The sequence below is a fragment of the Triticum urartu genome, chromosome 1 (genome assembly GCF_003073215.2).
Source record: "Triticum urartu cultivar G1812 chromosome 1, Tu2.1, whole genome shotgun sequence".
Taxonomy (NCBI): domain Eukaryota; kingdom Viridiplantae; phylum Streptophyta; class Magnoliopsida; order Poales; family Poaceae; genus Triticum; species Triticum urartu.
Window position 1 is genome coordinate 482,724,284 of NC_053022.1, and position 9,017 is coordinate 482,733,300.

At 40.9% G+C, this 9,017-nt stretch overlaps 1 long non-coding RNA gene across 1 annotated transcript; it reads right to left on the reverse strand.

The window, feature by feature from the left end:
• Nucleotides 1-1,084: 1,084 nt before the first annotated feature.
• On the reverse strand, nt 1,085-4,561 carry LOC125535952. The gene is made up of 3 exons (XR_007294871.1): nt 3,944-4,561; nt 2,855-3,822; nt 1,085-1,776 (listed from the first exon to the last, which is right to left on the reverse strand). It is a non-coding gene; the product is annotated as an uncharacterized LOC125535952 (long non-coding RNA).
• Nucleotides 4,562-9,017: the final 4,456 nt, after the last annotated feature.

Below are 9,017 nucleotides of genomic sequence, written 5' to 3' on the forward strand. Positions count from 1 at the left end.
AGTCCTTTTTCGTCTCCAAAAAGGGCCAATTTGATCATTGACCATGACTGCTACTTTACCCCTCTCTACTGTCTGCTTGACCCAACCAATAAATCTAGATGAAAAGCCTTTTTTCTCCATGACAAAATACAAAAACTCCCTGTTAATCTTGTCATAAGCCTTCTCAAAATCTACTTTAAACAAATCCGCACTCTCTTTTCCTATGAACTTCATGCAGAACTTCATGCAACACAATAACCCCATCTAGTATATACCTCCCTCTAATAAAAGTTGTTTGCACAGGAGCTACTATCGTATCAGCTACAGTAATAGCTATATTATTTAGAACTTTTGTAAAAATCTTGGAAATCACGTTCAGCAAACAGATTGGTCTATATTGTTGTAAAGTTTGAGCGTCAGCACATTTTGGAATTAACGCAAGGACACCATAATTAAATCTAGCTAAATCTAACTTTCCTTCATAAAAATCACTGAAAAGCTCCAAAATGTCCACTCCAATTATGTGCCAGTACTTGTGATAAAATTCTATAGGAAATCCGTCAGGTCCAGGTGCTTTGTAAGATTTCATATCAAAAACAGCAATCTTAATCTCTTCTAAAGTAAACTTCCTATCCAAATTTTTATTATCAGCATCACTCAAAACCACAGGTAAATTAATATCAAAGGAAATATTATTCATACCTACAGGTGGAGGTTTTTGTAAAAGGAAGTAGCAAAAAGCAATAAATCTTTGTCCCCCTGGATCACATCATTAGCAGCAGTTTTAATAGGGGTAATTCTGTTTTTCCTTTTTCTACTACTAACCTTAGATATAAAATAAGAAGTTAAAGCGTCACCCTCTAATACTACCTCCGTTTCAGTTTACAAGTCCTACGCGTATACCTAGGTTGTCAATTTTATCACCTTAATATAAACTATACAATACAAAAATTATACGATTTAAAAATAGAACATCTAAAGTTTATATTGATATATTTTTTGTAATATATGACTTACATTAGGTTGGTCAAATTGACGACCTAAGGGCACACGCATGCCCTATAAACTGAGAGAAAGGTAGTAGTTCCTTCTCTTTCGATCTCTGTAACCACATTATCTCCTCCCCTTTATTAATCTTTGAAAGTTCCTCCTCTAACTTTTTCCTTAACATATACTCCCTCCGTCCGAGAAAAGTTGTCCAGCGCTTAGTTCATTTCTAATTTTGCAAAAAAAAAACCTTTCATCTTCAAATCTCTTGCTAATCAGCCCCCTGCTTCTTCCTCCTTTCTCCGTCGGCCGCGTGCACCGTGGTCGCCCAAGCCACCGTCGTAGGGCCGAGCGCGTGACGACGGCCACGGCCTGCGCTGCCGCTGTGAACCACCACCGCCCGAGGCGAGCTGCGCCACCGCTGTGAACCACCGCCGCCTGTGCCCACCTGTGCGGCCCGAGGCGAGCTGCGTCGTCCACCTGCTACTCTGCGGCGACCACCTCGACGGGCGGCGGCAACACGGCTGAAGGGCGCTGCGCCGCCGCCATCTTCTCCCGCCGTGACCCCCTCCGCCGCCCAGGGCTGCGCCGCTATCCCCTCCCGCCACCCAGGGCCTGCGCCAGCTTAGGTCTCGAGCGCCTGGACCTGGAGCTCCCGGCGGGCCTGGAACTGAAGTTCATCCTCAACCTCGAGCTCCCTGTTGTCTCCCCCACTCCTCTCCTCGACCTGTTGCTCGTCTGCAAGTTGCTGCTCCTCCTCGGCGGGTCTGCTCGTGCTGCTGCCGCTGAGAAGAACCCAAGCTCCAATTTCTGTACATTGCACTTGTTCATTAATTTCAAACACAATTGATCATGTACTCTGCAGAAATGTTGCAAAAATAACACAGAAGTTAACTGAATGTGTCCCTCAATGTCCAATGTTCATCAGTTAACTGAATGTTAACAGAAGTTAACTGAATCTTTGGATAATTTCTGATCCTCACCTAGAGTAGAAGCAATTTCTGATCTACTGTTATTGTGGATTAAGTTGGATATTGTTGGACTAACATGATTTTCTAGACATAGCCCTAAAATTTCTACACACTGATTTGACAAGCAACACTGAAAATAGAACATTTACACTGAAAAATAGAACCCCCAGGAAACTGTATTCAGTGATCTTGTACTCTGAAAATAGAACATTTACACTGAAGCTTCAAGCAAAATTTCAGTGATCTTGTACTCAATTTAGTGGCAATCAGACTTGAGATGAAAAACTGAAGCTTCGAAACTGAAACAATGACAAAATTACTTGGGAGTACTCCATTTATCTACCTCTGTCATGAAAGGAGTACTAGACAGCAGTAGTAGTACACCAAGTACTGTCGGCCGCCCTCTAACTAATTCATTCATGGATGATTTTAATCACTGACTCATCCTGCTAGATCCATCACTAAAACTAATTAGTAATTTGATTTATCCGACATTTGCTAGTTGAGAATAAATGTTCACTCTTATCTCACATTTGCTAGTTGAAATGCATAAATTCAGTTGTTCAAGTTTCAGTCTAAGCTAGAATTTCCAGTTTGCACACAGATGTTGTCAGGCCAAGTGTAATGCCCTAGGGAGACTGAGGTTGCAGCCAATTAGGTAAAAATAGGATGAGCTGCTGAAGAAATTAGCCAATTAGCCCATTGTGTCCCCAAGTGTGATCCCCTAGTTACACACATGTTGTCAGGCCAAGTGTGATCCCCTAGTGAGATTTGTCTGCCATGTTTTCTAACTGAAGAAATACCAGTTGGCCGGCATGCAGTCTTAAGCAAATGTTAGAAGCAGCAAATTTCAGTAAAAAAATCAGTTTTGACACATAAATCATGGAGGGGAATTGAAGGAGGGAGGCTTAACATACCAAGAAGACGCCACCGCCGTCGTCGAGCTCGCAGTACAATATATGCAGGTATGGTGGAGCTCGCAGTAGAGAAGACGTCTCCACCGCCATCGAGCTTGTTGTCGTCGGGCTCGTCGGCTACTTCTCCTGCCGTCTGGCCTCGCAACCACCATATCAGCCTTGCCGACGCCGGATCTGAAGCAGCTGGAGCAGAGAGCAGAGGTCACTAGGGAGGGGGGAAGCTAGGGGAGGAAGGCAAGCTGGAGCTGCGCGAGCAGGAGAGAGCGGCGGAGGAGGCAGTTGCGGCGGTGGTGGAGCAGGGCAGCTGCGGCTTCTGTGGGGGAGGTCAGAAAAATCGAGGCTTCTCCTCGCCCGGGGAAGCGACGCGGCGGAGGAGGGGAACAAGGAGGGGAGCAGAGCAGGGAGCTATGCGGGGAATCTCCGCCGACGCCAGCGGAAGCTTCTTGGGGAGCCGAGCAGAGGGCTTCGGCAAGGGATACGAGCAGGGGGAACTGGCGGGGAGAGGAGCGGGGGTGGGGGAGTGTGTCGCTTGTTGGGAATACCGTGAGGGGGTTTTCGCAAAATTGCCACGGGGGCAAGTTTTCCAGACGGAGGGAGTATTCCATAAAAAAACTTGTCCTTCTTCATCCATTTCTTGAGAGTCAATGAACTCTATCGGAATAGTCTTTAATAAACAAACTTCTTTGAGTACCGGTACAAAAAAGAAAGAGAAAAAAAACACCAACCCTAGAAAAACTTTATCTAGACATACAAATTCATTCTCTTCGATATATTCGTCAGTTAGTGTGTGCATGAGACGATTCTCGACAAGCGCACCAGTTGCCGCATCAATAAGGTCATGTCCAACTCTGCGTCGCTTGATAGGGTGCCGACAAGCCCTCCGATAGCATTGTCGGTTAGACTACACAAGTCTGTGAAAGAAATATCTTGAAAAATCACACGAACATCGTTTGGGACTAGCATTATCCCTGTAAAAAAGGGAAAAGATGTAGAAAATTTTAGTTGAGAATATACACACACAAAAAAAATGAAAAACACAAAAAAGGAAAAAAATGTTTGATAGAAAAAAGAAACATAGAAAAGACATACCAGCACTGTGATTGTCAATCTTCTCATTTTCTTCTTCATCAAACACTGTAACGTTGGATTACCCCAAGCTACAGGCTCAAAACAAACAACATCAACAAACTCTATCTGATGTGCTCGCACAAAAGCTTTCCAATAAGCTCCATAAATATGCGACTTGACATCCTCATCCTCTATAAAAAATCATAACTTCTGCCGCGAGACGATATAGCTTGCATGCAAATTTCCATGTGGGTCGTCAAGGTTTGTTTAAAATAGCAGGGCGCCACCTGATGATTTTTTCTTTGAGTGAAAAAAAGTATATGAAAAAAGTAAGAAATAAATAAACAATTATCATTGAATGATGAAATACTTCGACCATCTTTGTTTTGAAATTTCTAGTTCTTCTGTCAGATCTATGACAGAATCCCTTTGGCTGATTACAAACCAATCATGCATTGGCCATACTCTTGCGTATGTTTTGAAAACTTGCAAACACAACTAAAAATACATAAAAAGGTGAAAAGAAAAAAGAAAAATGACATAAAAAAATGTCCAATGAATATAATATGAAGACAAATAAGAAAAAATGACATGAAGAAACTTACAAATAAGACAAAAAGATGGGAGCCACCTCCTTCGTCGTCGATCAACTAACAGAAACTTTGACAAAAATTGTGTTGGTGTGGGGTGCTCAATTTATAGTGCAGAGTCTACGAGAGATGTGTCCTCTTCTTGTGGTTCTCATTGAATAGAGGTAATTGTGTGGATCGCCTGGTTTTGTGCATGCAAAAAAGTCCACCTAAAAAAAATCAAAGGTACGACAACCGCATATTCTTTGCTTTATAGGGGGTGTGACCAAGTTTACTCGAACCAACAGTTGTGGGGCGATCTAAAAAAACCTTCAATTGTTCTCTTATTTGTCCATGTTTTATTCCATATCATTCTATTTGAGTTAACTGATATATTAGTGTTAAAAAAGTTTGATGATATTTTGTTAAAATTTCAGAATATGTGTATGTATTAGACAATGTGCTTTGCATGGATGTATTTTATGTGGGTTTTGAAAAACTACTCTACATGAGACAATTTTTCTACAAAATTAAAAATTTAAAACTTACAAAGAAACTTGAAAAAATGCAATTATTATGCCCCCTATATTTCTCATCACCGTAATGTGTTCCTGACAAAAATAGGAGTATACGTTTTTTTCTCAGGAACGCATTACGATGGTGAGAAAATATAGCGGGTGTAATAATTGCATTTTCTTCAAGTTTTTTGTAAGTTTTAATTTTTTTAGAAAAATTGTCTCACGTAGAGTAGTTTTTCGAACCCGCATAGAATACATCCATGCAAAGTACATTGTCTAATACATACACATCATGAAATTTTAACAAGACATCATCAAACTTTTATAACACTGAAATATCAGTTAACTTGAACATAATAATATAGAATTAAAACATGGACAAATAAGAGCACAATGGAGGGTTTTTTAAGTCGCCCCCGCAACTGTTGGTTCGAGTAAACTTGGTCACACCCCCTATAAAGCAAAGAATATGCGGTTGTCGTACCTTTGATTTTTTTTAGGTGGACTTTTTTGCATGCACAAAACCAGGCGATCCGCACAATAACTCTATTGAATGAGAACCGCAAGAAGAGGCCACATTTCTCGCAGGCTCTCCACTATACATTGAGCACCCCACACCAACACATTTTTTGTCAAAGTTTGTGTTAGTTGATCGGGGACGAAGGAGGTGGCTCCCATCTTTTTGTCTTATTTATAAGTTTGTTCATGTCATTTTTTCTTATTTCTCTTCATACCATATTCATTGGCCATTTTTCGTACGTCATTTTTCTTTTTTTTCTTTTCACTTTTTTTATTTGCTTTTAGTTGTGTTTGCAAGTTTTCAAAACATACGCAAGAGTATGGCCAATGCATGCTTGGTTTGTAATCAGCCAAAGGTATTCTATCATAGATCTGACAGAAGAATTAGAAATTTCAAAACAAAGATGATCAAAGGTTTTCATCATTCAATGGTAATTGTTTATTTATTTCTTACTTCTTCCATAATATACCTTTTTCACTCAAAGAAAAAATAATCAAGTGGTATCCTGCTATTTTAAACAAACCTTGAAGACCCACTTGGAAATTTGCATGCAAGCTATATCGTCTGGCGACAGAAGTTATGATTTTTTTATAGAGGATCAGGATGTTAAGTCGCATATTTATGGAGCTTACTGGAAAGCTTTTGTGTGAGCACACGAGATAGAGTTTGGTGATGTTGTTTGTTTTGAGTCTGTAGCTTGGGGTAATCAGTTCAACATTACAGTGTTTGATGAAGAAGGAAATAAGAAGATGGACAATCACAGTCCTGGTATGTCTTTTCTATGTTTTTTTTCTGTCAAACTTTTTTTCCCTTTTTGTGTTTTTCATATTTTTTCATTTTGTGTGTGTATATTCTCAATTAAATTTTTTCTACATCTTTTCCCTTTTTTACAGGGATAATGCTAGTCCCGGATGATGTTCGTGTGATTTCCAAGATATTTCTTTCACAGACTTGCGTAGTCTAACCGATGATGCTATCTGAGGGCTTGTCGGCACCCTATCAAGGCGACGTAGGACTGGACATGGCCTTATTGATGTGGCAATCGGTGTGCCTATCAGGAATCATCTCGTGCACATGCTAACTGACGAAGATATCGAAGAGAATGAATTTGTATGTTTAGATAAAGTGTTTTTAGGGTTGCCCTTTTTTTCTTTTTTCTCGTTTTTTGCACGGGTACTCAAAGAAGTTTGTTGATTACAGGCTATTCCGACAGTGTTCATTGACTCTCACGAAATGGATGAAGAAGGACAAGTTCTTTTATGAAATAGTTTCCTAAGTGTACCCATGACTGGCACATATACAAGGAGCAACAACAACGAGACTATGATAGATGAAGTCTGGCATGATTTTTGTTATACCCACAGTCTCAAGAATCGGGAGTGTTGTTTTGTTCAAAGTTGAGAAAGGACGGCAGGATGACAACATGTTCCTAATAGTTGATGTCATCGAAAAGTGAAAGACATTTTTTAACAGTATACATGTTTCTATTTTTTCCTTTTTTAAAATTATTATTTTTTCTTTTTTTCACTTTTTTGTATGAACTTCTTTTTTTAATAACAACATTATTTTTTGTAATAATTTTTATCTTTTTTGTAATAATATCATTTTTATTTTTTTGTAATATTTTTTGTTGAAAGTTATCCATGCACTCGCCACTTGAGGGTTTGTTTTGCCCTACTTACGAGTTACAAGTTCACCGTCGACACGCAACTCGAGCGGATGTAGTTTTTGTAGTTGACCTAGTTGCAAGTCAACCCCGACTCGCAACTCAAGGGATATAGCTTCGTATTTGCAACAGTTGCAACTCCACCATCGACTCGCAACTTGGGTGTTTTTTATTCAGACTAGTTGCAAGTCAACCCCCCGAGTCGCAACTCAAGGGGATGTAGTTTTTGTATTCGCCCCAGTTGCAAGTCAATGTTGACTCGCAACTCGGGGGGTGTATTCACCCTAGTTGCAAGTGCACCGCCGAGTCGCAACTCGAGCGGATGTAGTTTTTGTAGTTGCTCTAGTTGCAAGTCAACCCCGACTCGCAACTTGGGGGGGTGGGGGTTGGCGTTGTTTTTGATTTTTATTTGTTTCATGGTAGTTTTTGCAATTAGGCCCTTGACTCCGCAACTAGGGGGTTTTCTGTCGCCCCAATTGCAAGTCTACCCATCGAGTCGCAACGATCAGATGGGTGTTTTGCTATTTGTTTTTTTGCGGCACAGTTGCAACTTCACCCTCAACTTGCAACTCGGAGGGTTGTATTCAACCTAGTTGCAAGTCCACCGTTGACTCGCAACCAGGGTTTTTTTATTCACCCTAGTTGTAAGTCCACCCCGACTCGCAACTCGAAAGGGATGTAGTAGTGTATTCAACCCAGTTGCAAGTCCACCGTCGACACGCAACTCAAGCGGATGTAGTTTTTTTAGTTGCCCTAGTTGCAAGTCAACCCCTGCCTTGCAACTCGAGGGATGTAGTTTTGTATTTGCTATAGTTGTAAGTCCACCGTTGACTCGCAACTTGGGGTTTTTGTATTCACCCTAGTTGCAAGTCCATCTTCGAGTCGCAACTCGAGCGGATGTAGTTTTTGTAGTTGCTCTAGTTGAAAGTCAACCCCCGACTCGCAACTCAAAGGGGAGGGGGGTTGACATTGTTTTGTTTTTTATTTATTTCATGGTAGTTTTTTGCAATTAGGCCCTTGACCCACAACTAGGGGGTTTTCTGTCGCCCCAATTGCAAGTCTACCCATCGACTCACAACTCAGATTGGTGTTTTGTTATTTGGCTTTTCGCGCCATAGTTGCAAGTCCACCCCTTGCAACTCAAAGGGTTGTATTCGACCCAGTTGCAAGTCCACCGTCAACCCGCAACCAGGGGTTTTCTATTCACCCTAGTTGCAAGTCCACCCCGACTCGCAACTCGAAAGGGATGTAGTAGTGCATTCGACCCAGTTGCAAGTCCATCGTCGACACGCACGGATGTAGTTTTTGTAGTTGCCCTAGTTGCAAGTCAACTTCCGACTCGCAACTCAAGGGATATAGTTTTGTATTTGCAACAGTTGCAAGTCCACCGTCGACTTGCAGCTCTGGTGTTTTGTATTCATACTAGTTGCAAGTCAACCCCCGAGTCGCAACTCGAGGGGGTGTGGTTTTTGTATTCGCCCCAGCTTCAAGTCCATTGTCGACTCTTGTATTCACCTTAGTTGCAAGTCCATTGTCTTTTTCTATTTTTGGTATTTTTTGCAACAACTAGCCATTCATGTGTTCCTAAAAATGTCCATTCTTCAATCTTTTATAGATAAACAATTTTATCAAAACATGGGAAGAATCCAAACAGAGAAGAATGGGGTTCAGAAAATTTGGTATAGAATACCCAAATATGCCTAAGCAAATTGGAAGGTACATTCTGGTCTTTCTTTGTAGAAACACAAAAATACATGTAGAGATGCTTGTTCATGTTTTTTTTTCATTTTTCTGCAAAAAACATAGGGATGCTTGCGGGATT